This window comes from Sus scrofa, chromosome 12 (genome assembly GCF_054392235.1).
Source record: "Sus scrofa isolate SSC_HxYL_T2T_F1_AM1 chromosome 12, Sscrofa_HxYL_maternal_Yorkshire_Landrace_v2.0, whole genome shotgun sequence".
Lineage (NCBI taxonomy): Eukaryota > Metazoa > Chordata > Mammalia > Artiodactyla > Suidae > Sus > Sus scrofa.
Window position 1 is genome coordinate 19708635 of NC_139394.1, and position 14142 is coordinate 19722776.

The following is a 14142-nucleotide window of genomic DNA, read 5'->3' on the forward strand; positions in this document are numbered from 1 at the left end:
GGCGAGCCTCACACACAAGTACAGGAGGGAGGAAGACGCTGCCCGCCCCAAGCCGGAGTCAGGTGCTTCGGGGCAGATCGCACACAGCTCCAACCCAGAGTTCCAAGAGGTTTTCAAACATTTTCAGCCTCAGCACCCTTTGTTTACACAAAATCTGACCTGAAAACCCAAAGGGTGAAACAGACAAAAGGAGGAGAGGAAGGGGGGAGGGGGAGGGGAGCCTTGACCTTCAAAGACCCCAGAGAGACCCTAAGGGAAGATACTGTGAAATCTTTAAGTCTCCTCAATGGACATTTTGGAAAATCCCTGGATCTAGGCTAATTGACGCATTTTACAGATGGGGAAACTGAGGCCCACCAGGAAGTGAGTTGCTGGAGTTGTCCAGCTAGTTGTAACATCACTGGGACTAGAACCTAAAGACTCCCCGGCTCCAGATCTGTGCTCTCCTTGCTGCCTGGGAAAATATGAAAAGTGCACTTTCTACCCCCAAAGCTCAGGGTGCTTGGTCTGTCCCAAAGCCACACGCGGGGCTGCGTCCAGTCCCGTAACACCCTCCCCCCCCCCGGCCCCCTCGCCCCACTCCAGCCCTGTGGCCTTCCTGGCCTTTCTGGGCAGGACACTGGGGACCTTCTTCATCCAGAAGAGAGCTATGGAGGAGGAGCCGGAAGACGCCTCCTCGCTCAGCTGGCACCACGCGTGTCCAGGCTACGTGTCATCTATCAGGCCCCTGGGAGGAGCCAGTGTGAACCCTCGGCCCCAGGGAGCAAGAGCTGCTCAGGGCGGTCCCAAGACCTCTCACTTTACAAGGATGGAATTTCATGACTTGTGTATTTTAATTAAATTTTTATTTTTATGGAATTTTAGCTAAAGTTCCCTCACGCCTGCAGATTGCTCATTGTTATTAAAAACCACGACAAGAGGAAGAAAAAAAAAATAAAACATCAGAGTGGTAAAAATGAAGCCACCTCTTAGAAAAAATCTAATGGTGTTATACACTTGAAACCCACTCCCAGCCTTCGGATGCTGATTCCGCCCCCGTGACTTTCACAGATCAGATTTTAAGTCTGTGGCTTATTGCTTTCTGAGCCTCCTGGGGCTTATAGGATTATTCTGGATTTAATCCTTTAATAATTTTTCCTGCCTCCTGTCTAAGGCCTGGGTTTTCCAGCTGAAATCAACCTGGGTGAAACAGCTTGCTTCCAGCCCTTCTCAGCCTGCTGTCCTCTGTGACCATAAGAAAATTAAAGACGGGATCTGGGACTTACAACGTTTAAGGTCCCTGTTCTGAAGCTCTGGTGGTGAGGGGGAGGCAGCCATGCCAAGGCCTGTACCTGAAACCTGGCACACGCTATCTTCTTTATTCCTTACTTCAGACTTGGAAGCAAGCGTCGTGATTCCCATTTTACAGAAGAAGAAACTGAGACTCAACGACAAAAATAACTTGCTTGGGAGTTCCCATCGGGACTCCCCAGAAACAAATTTGACTACTACCCACGAGGATGCAGGTTTGATCCCTGGCCTCGCTCAGTGAATTAAGGATCCAGCGTTGCCGTGAGCTGTGGTCTGGGTCACAGACATGGCTTGGATCTGGCTTCAACCCCTAGCCTGGGAACCTCTATATACCGCAGGTACGGTTAAAAAGATTGAAAAAATGATAATAAAATAAAATAAGTAACTTGCTCAAGTTGCCACAGGTGGGAAGAAGCAGAACTGGGCTTTGAACTCTCTGCTCTTGGACGTGGGAGTCTCTGGGCACTACTCAGTTCCACACCAATCTGCTGTCCCTTTCAGCCGAGCGCATGTGCGGCTAGACAGGGACAAGCCTCCGCTCCCTGGAGTGGGGAGTTGGGGGAAGGGAGACCCCTTGCTCAGCCAAGCAGCCCTGGTGGTCAAAGAATCAGCGAGGCCCCAGGCTAATCCCCCTCACCAACACGTTCTCTGAGATGAGCCGGTGCAACCCAGTTCAAACTGCCCTGACTGAGCACCCACTTTATTATTATTATTATTATTATTATTTGCTTCTTAGCCACACCTGCAGCATATAGAGGCTCCCAGGCTGAGGGTCAAGTCAGAGCTGCACAGCCACAGCAATTCAGAATCCGAGCCAAGTCTGAGACCTACACCACAGCACACAGCAATGCCAGATCCTTAACCCACTGAGCAAGGCCAGGGATCGAACCTGCATGCTCATGGATACTAGTTGGGTTTGTTACCCCTGAGCCACAAGAGGAACTCCTGAGCACCCACTGTAAACCAGAAAGGATGCTAAAGGTGGGAGAACAGAGGAGGAGAAACAAATGCCCCATCCGGGGCAGGAACAAACCCATGTGAACCAATATAACAGGCCATTTGGGAGCCCAGAGGAGGCACTAAGCCTCTGACCTGCACAAAGGTGGCACATCTGGACTCGGCCTTGAATGGATGCCTTGGATGTCGACCCACAAAGAAGGAACAAGGGGAGTGCTGAGCAGGGGTGAGAGCACGAGCAAAGGTGTGAGCAATGGAAGACTCGGTGCCTTGAGGAAACTAGAGGAAACGCAGGTCTAAGTGTGGAGGAGGAAGGTGATTAAGGCACAGGATATGTCCTCAGAGTTTAGGGCAGGGGGGCTGAGCCCTCACGCGGCCGTGTGGCAGAGCATGAGGTGGCAGGAAAGGCAGCTGTCATCCAGACTGTGCTCGAGGGAGGGACAGAGGGTCTCCGTGTCCTTTCATCATTTGGGCATTCCCCCAGGGCTCGAAGTGGGAAAATCAGCTTGCAACCCTGACTCCCATTCCTCTTCTGGCATCTCTGGCTGGCAGCTGAATCAGTGACCCTCTTGTTTCAGGCTTTCTGGGAGACCCGCAGAAAGTGGGGGGTGACCCCCACTCATGACCCGGAGAACCTCCGAGAACCAGGCCTCCTGCTCGTAGCACACCCTTTGCACAAGAGCAGCCAGGTCCTTAAAGGACTGGCTCTCTCTCCTGCCCTCTTCCCCTCCGCTGAGCTCTGTGAGCAGCAGATTGGTTCTGCATCTACAATTCATTCCATCAACAAATCTCCAGTGGGCAACTTCACTGTGCATTGGGATGGAGAGCTGAAAAAGACTGTCCCAGTCCTCCCAGCAGAAGGAAACTACAAGTAGGGGATAGCAACCCAGGAGGATAAGTTCTATCACTGGAGGTGCTTGCCTGGGGCCATGGCAGCATCAGCATCTCTTATAATCTTCTTAGAAATGCAAATGTGTGGCAGAGTCCCCTCGCCTGTCCACTTGTATCTGTCACAAGCATCCTATATTAATAAACCTGCTTCTGGAGTTCCTGTCGTGACTCAGCAGAAACGAACCTGACTAGTATCCACGAGGATGCAGGTTCAATCCCTGGCCTGGCTCAGTGGGTTAAGGATCCAACGTTGCCCTGAGCTGTGTCATAAGTCACAGACGCAGCTCGGATCTGGTGTTGCTATGGCTGTGGTATAGGCCAGCGGCTACAGCTCTGACTCAACCCCGAGCCTGGGAACTTCCAAATGCTGCTGGTGTGGCCCTAAAAAGACCAAAACAAAACAAAACAAAATGAACAACTCCTTGCCCATCCAAAAAAAAAAAAAAAAAAGAAGAATAAAATGCACACTTGCAGGTCTTGGTCCAGACCTGCTGATTCAGAAACTGAGGGTGGACCTAGCAATCTGTATTTTAACAAACCCTCCAGGCTCATGTTTGAGAATCAGCGAATGAGCTCTAGTTAAGGGTGGCACTTAACTCTGAATGGACTGATGGGGAAGGCTTCCTGGAGGAAGTAACTCTTGCAATGAATCTTCAAGAACAAGGAGCCTGGAGTTCCCACTGTGGCATAGCAGGATGGGAGGTGTCTCTGCAGCACCAGGATAGACGTGCGATCCCCGGCTGGGCACAGTGGGTTAAAGGATCTGGCATTGCTGCAGCTCCAGCATAAGTCTCAACTGCAGCTCAGATTTGATCCCTGGCCTGGTAACTCCATATGCAACGGGGTAGCCAAAAAAAAAAAAAAAAAAAAAAAAAGCCACATGAAGGGGTAAAAGTCCTCCAGGTGGATGAGGCTGTGTGTGCAAGGGCCCAGAGGGTCAGGCAATGGGGTGGCCGTGATGAAGCTGGAAGGGCCAAGAAAAGAAAGAGAAAGAATAAGATTTCAGAGCTTCTGAGAGAAGGAAGGGGAGAGAGTTTGGGTGTGCAGGTGGACGGGGTGTAAACAGCCCAGCCTGAGCCAAGCAGGACAGATACCCCCAGAGTCTTGGAAGCACCCCCCTGCCCCTGACAACGAGCTTGATCCCCCCCGCCCCCCGGCCCCCCACCAACTCCTCCTGTTAACCAAAAAACGGCATGACCTCATGTGTTATGGCTGCAAAGGCGCGGGGAGGCCAGATCCGGTGTTTGTATTGAAATTAATTGGGGGCTCCGTGGATGATGGAGGCTCTGAGGAATGTGCAGCCCCCCCCCAAGTGATCTCTTGAACAATGGTGTCGCTTACGACCACCTCGGCCCCCAGCGGCTCACATCTGCACGTCCAGAGCCCTTCCCGATGAAATCATAATCACAGACAGATATGAATATTTAAAATCCAAAGCAAATACCAACAGGGCTTTGGGATGGGAGGGCTCAGGCCAGTACCCCAGTGCTATTTTTAGCCTAGGAAACGGAGCCCTCATTTTACCAGGGTAGCAGCTTGTCAATCAGGAAAATCCCATTGCTCGCCCCCAGCCCTGATTTATGGTGATTCAGAGGGGAGATGCTGCCAGGAACAGGGCTGGGGCCAGGAAAATTTCATCTGTCTGGAATCCGACAGGAAAAAAGAGGCCTGGAAATTTCAGAGGAAGCTGGGATCTGTGCCGCCACAGCGCCTCTGTTTGTGTTCGCTCAGCTGGCTCCTGTTAGCGAGTTAAGGGTCCGCTGAGGAAAAGCGTCAGGCCAGGTTTTTCCATCACTCCAGAACCTTGAGCTTGATCCCCAGGCAGCGGCTGCTCCTGTGACCTCCGACCCCGAACAACAGGAGCCTTCACCAGGTCTCCCCCGGGCCCCCAGCCCTGGGCCGCATCTTAAATCAGCATCTTTGTTTTTTTTTTTTTTTTTCCTCTCTCTTTTCTCTTACAAAAAAAAAAGTAGCTAAGTGACTATCTTTTTGGTTGTTTGTTTAATCAGACTTAGCACACTCAAGAAGCAGAGTTCAATCCAAAGGCTAATTAATTCAATTTCATTTGCATTTCCTCCCCTGGAGTGGTCCAGCTCTTCCAAAGTGTCTTCTCATGCGTCCTCCCGTTGCTGGGGCACCAGGAACCCCCTAACTTCCAAATCGGATGCTCCGAGCTCTAGAACGAAAGTTTTGAGGGCTCTGCTCAAAATCTTGCTGTGTGGCAAACAAGATGATGCCCGCTCCACTCACACATTCGTTGGTGCGGTCAGAGCCTGTTTTGTGCCAGGACCTGTACTGAGGGTGTGGGGCTGGACCCAGGGACAGGGTTCACGTGTAAGTAAATGACCATGTTGCAGAGGAATGAATGGGAGGTGGGCAGAGGAAAGAGAAGACCCTTGCGCTGGTTCAGGGGACCAAGCATCCAAGGGGAAGGAACCATATGGGCAAAGGCAGAGAAGCAGGAAAGAAGGGAACATACACGTAGCCACATCCTGAGGAGTCTGGTGGGATTCGGGGGCCAGGCTGGCTCAGGAAGGGGGCTTGTTGTGTTGAGACTTATTCCCAAGGCACTGGAGAGTTTAGCTGGGGATCACTGAAGTGAGATGTGTACTTTGACCCTGGTGCTGCTGGGGAAGCTGGGGTGCAAAGGGTGAGTCTAGAGGCAGGGGACCAATCAAAAGAGAGGACAGGGCAAAGAAGGCAGGGCAGAGGGGGCTAGAGGGGAGGGCAGGTCTAGCAGGCATTTAGAAGCCCAGTTCTCAGAGTTCCTGCAATGGCGCAATGAGAATGACTTTGACCCTGCAGCAGCATCCCTGGCCCGGTGCAGTGGGTTAAAGACCCAGCATTGCACACCTGTGGTGTAGGTCACAGCTCCGGCTTGGGTTCAATCCCTGGCCTGGGAACTCCATATGCGGAAGGGTAGCCAAAAAAGGAAAGGAAAAAAAAAATAGAATCCCAATTCTGTTACCCCCAGTGGTTGGCAGAAGGGAGCTGTTCGTTCGACAAATGCCAATGGGCAGGGGGGAGACCTAACTTCCTAAGAAATCCAAAGCAAAACCTCATGCCACAATTTGCAAAGGACAGAAAATGTCCAGACCTGCAGCTCCTTCATACAGGCTGACGGGCACCGTGGACAGCAGGGGACCTAGAGGAAGTGAGCCCCGGCAGTGCTGGCTGCAACCTACAGCTGCCCGTCTTGGGACTCAGGGTCTCCAGGATATCGGCGGAAACCCTGGAAGATCAGTGAAGTACTTGCCTGGGGCACAAAATATAAGGGGGTGCCCCCAAACTCAGAAATCCAGATAGATAAAATTTTAATGCAGTATTTTTAATCAAAATGAATGCAGAATAAAGACAAGATCCAACCTTGCACTTAGGCCACTGCCTCATCCACCTCACCCTAATCCCAGTCCTCGTGCCAACAAAACATTATTTTAAAAAGAAGGCAGGCGTTTCCGCCATGGCACAGTGGGTTAAGAATTCAACTGCAGGAGTTCCCGTCGTGGCGCAGTGGTTAACGAATCTGACTAGGAACCATGAGGTTGCGGGTTCGGTCCCTGCCCTTGCTAAGTGGGTTAACGATCTGGCGTTGCTGTGAGCTGTGGTGTAGGTTGCAGACGCGGCTCGGATCCCGCGTTGCTGTGGCTCTGGCGTAGGCCGGTGGCTACAGCTCCGATTCAACCCCTAGCCTGGGAACCTCCATATGCCGTGGGAGCGCCCAAGAAATAGCAACAACAACAACAAAAAAGACAAAAAAAAAAAAAAAAAAGAATTCAACTGCAGTGGCTTGGGTCACTGCTGTGGAGGCTCAGGTTCTATCCCCTGCCCAGCACAGTGGGTTAAGGATCTGGTATTTCCCTCAGTTTCGGCAAAGATTCAATCCCTGGCCTGGGAACTTCCACGTGCCATGGGTACGGCCATAAAAAGAAAAAGAAAAGGCAGGCAGCCAGCCCATGGGCTGTAGTTTACTGATTTAAAATAATAATAATATACATTATATATTTATATAAATAACATACATAGTGTGTGTGTGTGTGTATAGTATTAAATTGTATTTCTCTCTCTCTCTCTCTCTTTTTTTTTTTTTTCGGTCTTTTTGCCTTTTCTAGGGCCCCTCCCGAGGCATATGGAGCTTCCCAGTCTAGGGGTCTAATCAGAGCTATAGCTGCCAGCCACAGTCACAGCCACAGCAACGTGGGATCCAAGCCGAGTCTGCGACCTACCACAGCTCACAGCAACGCCGGATCCTTAACCCACTGAGCAAGGGCAGGGACCGAACCCGCAACCTCATGGTTCCTAGTCAGATTCATTAACTGGTGTGCCACAACAGGAACTCCTAAATTGTATTTCTCCTGATTTCTGAGTTTTTTGGTGCCTTGTTATATTTTAGGCCAGTAGCAAGTGCCCACTCACCCCACCCTAAACCTGGGCCTGTCACAGAGAACCCCTTCCTGGAGTCGACACCCTAAGGAGAACGTCAGGCCTGCAGGGAACAACACACCCATACGAATTCGGCTTGAGATCACTCTCATCCCGTGTGCGCTGAGGGCTCCGTGCCGGTCGGTCAGCAACTCAAAACCAAAGGGGTTCCACAGATCCTGGCGTCCCGTCGCTTGGAAAATCTGATGCTACCGTGTAGCTGGGAAGAGTATGGCAAGCTTTCTAAGTTCAGTTGCCTCATCTGTAAAATGGAGAGAGGAATGCTTATCTGGGGCTTTTCAATTCCAAGAAAACCAACTCAGTCCTAACCCAGCACCTTTTGTACATCTGATCCACCCACCCTCTCATCCAACAACCCCGCACCACCCTAGGCAGATGGCGATAAACAGCACTGAGAAATGTATTCCCAACACCCTGCTCCCCACCCCACCCCCAAGGCAGCTTACACCCACAGATTAGAAAGGGCTAGGCCCAAACATGGACCAAAATCACTCATTCATTTGTTCAGTCATTCATTTCTTCCTTCAATAACAGACGTCCCCTGAAAACCTATATACGCCGGATGGTGCCAGGCGTTGGTTGAATCGGACGTGATCCTTGGCCTCAAGGTCCTTACAACCTAGTCGAGGCAGGCAGACGAAGAGAAATAGCTGCAAAATAAAGTGATGTGTGTTCTTTAAAGACAAAAGAAGGTGGGCATTTAGAGAGGACAACGATTTAACTGACAGTGGGGGGAGGTTTTGCAGAGCAGGACCTTGAATTCCAACCAAGCAGAATCGCGCCAGACAGAAGGACCAGCACTCTCGGACAAGGACCTTGTCTTGGTTTACCCAGGCCGCTATAACCAAAATATAACAGGTAGGTGGCTTTATAAATAGAAATGTATTTCTCACAGTTCTGGGGGGCTGGGAAGTCTAACACCAAAGTGCCAGCAGATTCGGTCTCTGGTGAGGACCCACTTCCTGGTTCATCAATAGCTCTTTTCACCATGACCCTCCACGGCAAAGGGGGCGAGGGAGCTTTCTGGCATCTCATTTTATTCTCTTTTTTTTTTTTTTCCTCTTTTTTGGCAGCATATGGAGTTCCCAGGCCAGGGATCAGATCCAAGCCACAGTTTCAACCTACATTGAAGCTGCAGGAACACACTGTGCAAGGCTGGGGATTAAACCTGCGTCCTGGTGCTCCAGAGATGCCCCTGACCCCCCCGTTGTGCCACAGCGGGAACTCCTGTGGCCACTAATCTCATCATGATGGCTCTGTCCTCATGACCCAGTCAGCTTCTAACTGCTCCACCTCTAAAGACATCAGTTTGGGGATCAGGATTTCAGTGTGACTCCTGGGGGGGGATGTAAGCACACAGACCATGGCAGACTTGTATGTGAGAAGGCAGAGCGCAAGCAAAGGCAGCATGGTTGAAGACAGCAAGAGGCATGGAGGGCAGACCAAGTGTGTGAGAGGAGCAACGGCGAGGGAGGCAGGGGGCAAGATCAACTCGGCATAGACCATGACAGGCCCTGTGTGCTACAATAAAAAAATTGGATCTATTGACAATGGGAAACCGTTGGAAGCTTTTAGGCAGAAAATGGCATTCTTGATCTGTTTTTAGAAAGAGAATGCTGGCAGCCACAGAGAGGAGGGGTTGAAGCTGGAATTATCTAGAGGTAGAACGTCAGCTGGGATGTGGAGCAATTATCCAAGGGAGAAATGATGAACCAAGACAGCAGGGGCAGGCACGGAGAGCAGGGGTGGCGTTAAAGAGATTTCTGAAGAGAAGCTACACAACTTGGTGACGAAGTTGACATGAAGGGCGAGGGAGAGGGAGGCGTCTCCATTGATTTCCAGGTTTCTGTTTTAGGCAGAAATGTGCATAGTGGCAACAGCAAATAAAACAGGGAGGAGTTCCTGCTGCAGCACAGTGGAAGCAAATCCGACTAGGAACCATGAGGTTGCGGGTTCAATCCCTGGCCTCACACAGTGGGTTAAGGATCGGGCATTGCCATGAGCTGTGGTGTAGGTCGCAGACACGGCTCGGATCTGGTGTTGCTGTGGTTCTGGCATAGGTTGGCGGCTACAGCTCCGATTGGACCCCTGGCCTGGGAACCTCCATATGCCACAGGTATGGCCCTAGAAAAGGCAAAAAGACAAAAATAAATAAATAAAAATAAAAATAAAAAACAGGGAAATGTGGGAGTTCCCGTTGTGGCTCCTCAGGTTAAGAACCTGACACAGTGTCCATGAGGATGGAGGTTCGATCCCTGGCTTCACTCAGTAAATTAAGGATCTGGCATTGCCACAAGCTGCAGTGTAAGTCAAAGATGTGGCTCAGATCCCATGTTGCCGTGGCTGTGGCATAGACTGCAGCTGCAACTCAGATTCAGCTCCTAGCCTGGGAACTTCCATATGCCAAGGGCACAACCAAAAAAGGTGGGCTGGCAGGGTGAATATGGAGGCGAGGCAAGCTGGGGAACAGAGAAGGTGCTCAGTGTTGGATGTGTTGACTCTGAGTGAATGGAAGATATTGAGATGAAATATCCAAATGAGATGTAACGGGTTCAGGGGAAAGTTTAGGCTGGAGATATTGCTGTGTAAGCCAAGAGTAGATGGGCTCAGATGAGCTTAGCCACAGGGAGGATTTAGGGAGAAGAGAAATGAAGATGAGAGGCTAGCAGACTAAAAGTGGAAAGAGATGAGGGAGACCAGGGGCCAGCGAGGAGATAGGGAAGAGGAAGGGCCCAAAAGCTGATAGACGAAAGGACGAGAAAGGGTTCCGTGCAGGAGAGTGGTGAGGGCACGAAGACGAGAACCAAACAGTGGCAAGAAGACAAGGACTCTAGTAAGAGCCCTTCAAAATCAACAAAAATCTCTGGATGCAACTAAAGATTCTCATTCTAAGTGAAGCAAGTCAGAAAGAGAAAGACAAAGACCATATGACATTATTTATATCTGGAATCTAATCTACATAAATGAACATTTCTACAGAAGAGAAACAAACTCATGAATTTGGAGAATAGACTGTGCTTGCTGAGGGAGAAAGGGAGGGAGTGGGATGGACTGGGAGTCTGGGGTTAGTAGACGCAAACTATTGTATTTGAAGTGGATAAACAAGGTCCTATCTTATAGCACAGGGAACCATATCTAGTCACTCACGATGGAACATGATGAAGGATAATGTGAAAAAAAAAAAAAATATATATATATGGCTGGGTCACTTTGCTGTACAGCAGAAATTGCCACAAAATTATAAATCAACTATACTTTAATTTTAAAATTCTAAATATGAAAACTTAAAAAAATAATCAACCAAAATCTGCAGCCACACTAAACCCATGGATATCACATCCATTCCCATGGAATGATGGGAAGATGGTTGAGGAATCCATGGGAGGTGAGGAAGCAGGTGGCTCCCTTAAGAATCTGGGATGGGGAGTTCCTGTCGTGGCGCAGTGGTTAACGAATCCAACTAGGAACCATGAGGTTGCGGGTTCGGTCCCTGCCCTTGCTCAGTGGGTTAACGATCCGGCGTTGCCGTGAGCTGTGGTGTAGGTTGCAGACGCGGCTCGGATCCCGCGTTGCTGTGGCTCTGGCGTAGGCCTGTGGCTACAGCTCCGATTCAACCCCTAGCCTGGGAACCTCCATGTGCCGTGGGAGCGGCCCAAGAAATAGCAACAACAACAACAAAAAGACAAAAAGACAAAAAAAAAAAAAAAAAAAAAAAAAAAAAACTGGGATGGGAGTTCCCCTTGGGGCTCAGGGGGTTAAGATCCCAAAATGGTATCATGGAGGATGTGGGTTCAATCCCTGGCCTCACTGAGTGGGTTAAGGATCTGGCTTTGCCTAGAGCTGTGGCATAGTTCGGAGACGGGGCTCAGATCCAGCATTGCCGTGGCTGTGGCGTGGGCCGGTGGCTACAACTCCAATTCCACCCCTAGTCTGGGAATTTCCACACGCCATAGATGCGGCATTAAAAAAAAAAGAAAAAAAAAGAGACTCTGGAATGGAATGAAGATGGTGCATGTGGGACAGGCGGAGTCCGGAAGCAGTGAGAAGGTGAGTAGGTTTTGTAAAGAGAGAGATGAGTAGGATTTTTAGGATCAAGAGGAAAGACAATGGAGAGACAAGTGAGCTCCCATTCAGGCTGCACAGGGGTGCCAGGTTCAGCCCCCAACCTCAGAGGCTCTTGTTCAACTGGTTCTTTCAAGTTCAACCCTCATCTTCCCACAGTGTTTAGTTCCGCAACCAGAACCCCAAAACCTGCATCACCCTTAAGCCACCAGAAGCATAATATAAATCATGCATGAGAATGTATTCCTTGTCCTGCTTGGAGCCTTAGAGGATCTCTCACCATCTTAAGGATGCTGGAAGGAGGGCACTGGGCTCCCAGATGCCCAGTACTGTGGACATGGACGGATGGACCTGTACTGTGATCTGCCTCATTTATCTGCAAGGAACAGCAATCACTTAAGTCACCCCAAGGAAAGAGAAGTTTGTGACAAGGATGTTTATAGTCAGAGGTCTAGAACCAGAAGGCAAATGGAAAAGCTGCAGAGAAGGTGGCAGCATTTCGCCCCTTTCTTGGGGCGGCCGCGGCGGGGGGTGCTCTGTTTCCCTCTGGGCATCTCTGCCATTGTCTTCTCTCTCTCTGCCAACTCTCTTCCTCCAGCTCCCTTCTAACTTTGGTCTGTGAGAGGCTTTGGCTTTTCATCGTCAACGACACAGAATCCCCACCAGCTACTATCCCAGTTGCCACCAGGTCCAGCTTCTGTTTCTCAGCTAAGATGCAAGACAGGGAGTTGATCGGCTTAGCTCCTGGCTCGGGCCAGGCCTTGGGACAGTAGCCAGTCTACAGTCACCTGGCTTTAGGCCAGGGGCCCACCCTGCTCCAATCACTGGGAGGAGCAAGCAGAGACTCAGGGACCCACGCCATTGCCATTCTGTAAGCCCAGGATTTCCTACAGAGGCTGGAATGAGAGCTGGGCAGGCAAGCCCCCCAAAACCCATCTGGCACAATAAACCTATGTTCCTTTCCAAACCAACTGAGATGGTCTGAACTGGGGGAAAGACTTGGGGTGGGAAGGGATGAGGTTTCCAACCACCACTGAAGGGCTCTCAAGGCAGCCACCACCTTGTGTGGAATTTTGAGATGATCACATATACACCAGGAAGTAGATTTGTAGCAGAAGGATGATAAGGAAGATGCTGATGGCTTCTTCGTGAAAACACCACATGGCGGGTGACCCTGGTGCTGCTCCAGGGCCCGGAGGCCCCAGGGACCCTGACATGGGAGGCCACAGAGCCTGAGGGGGCAAAGCCGAGGACAAGGAGTGGCTCCCTGACACCACCCTGGGCCACCTGGTCAAAGACATGAAAATCAAATCTCTGGAAGAGATGTCTTTTCTCTGCCCATCAAGGAATCTGAGATCACTGACTTTTTCCTGGGGGCATCCCTCAAGGATGAGGGTCTGAAGAGCATGCCTGTGCAGAAGCAGACCCATGCTGGTCATCGGACCAGGTTCAAGGCATTTGTTGCCATTGGAGATTGCAAAGGACACGTCGGTTTGGGCGGCAAGTGCTCTGAGGAAGTAACCACGGCCATCCAGGGGGCCATCACTCTAGCCAAACTCTCCGTCATCCCTGTGTGGCGAGGCTCCTGGTGGAGCAAGATCCGCAAGCCCCATACCGGCTCTTGCAAGGTGACTGGCCGCTGTGGCTCTGTGCCCGTGTGCCTCTTCCCTGCCCCCAGGGGTACTGGCATGGTCTCAGCCCCTGTGCCCAAGAAACTACGGATGATGGCAAGAATTGACGACTGCTACACCTCTGCCAGTGCCTGCACGGCTGCCTTGGGCAACTTTGCCAAGGCCACCTTTGATGCCACTTCCAAGACGAACGGCTGTCTTACTCCTGATCTCTGGGAAAGAGACAGTGTACACCAAGTCTCCCTATCAGGAATCCACTAACTATCTTGTGAAGACACGCGCCAGAGTTTCCGCGCAGAGGACTCAGGCTCCAGCTGTGGCCACCACATGGTTTTACATGAGAAAAATAAAATGAACAGTGCTGGTTAAAAAAAAAGAAGATGGTGATGAATGCTACTTACTCCCATGACACATATTCTGGCTCCCCCCACCCACACATAGAAGCCCCCCCCCTTTTGTTTTCTGCCCCAGCCACAGGCAACGCAGGAGCCACATCTGCAACCTACACCACATCTCACAGCAACACCAGATCCTTAACCCACAGAGTGAGGCCAGGTCTCGAACTCACATCCTCGTGGATACGAGTCAGGTTCGTTACCATTTGCCCCCTTAATGCAGTGATGTCTGGGGGCTCAGGGGAGCTCCATGCCCAGGCTTTTCCTGCCTACTGACTTGGCGCTGGCCTTCTGCAGGCCTCTTCCTGCCAAAACATGCAAGGCCTTGGGAGTCGTGGGTGGAAGCCTGAGGGTATGCTCTGGACCTCTGGCCTCAAGCCCACCCAGCCGGGGTGGGACACTCTGTCCTCAGCCTCCCCCTCCTTCTCCCCACGCCTCTGCCCAGCTCCTGACCCAAACAGACAGCCTGCGGAGAG

At 51.0% G+C, this 14142-nt stretch overlaps 1 pseudogene; it reads left to right on the forward strand.

The window, feature by feature from the left end:
- Positions 1-12779: 12779 nt before the first annotated feature.
- LOC100737636 (small ribosomal subunit protein uS5 pseudogene) lies at positions 12780-13626 on the forward strand (annotated as a pseudogene).
- Positions 13627-14142: the final 516 nt, after the last annotated feature.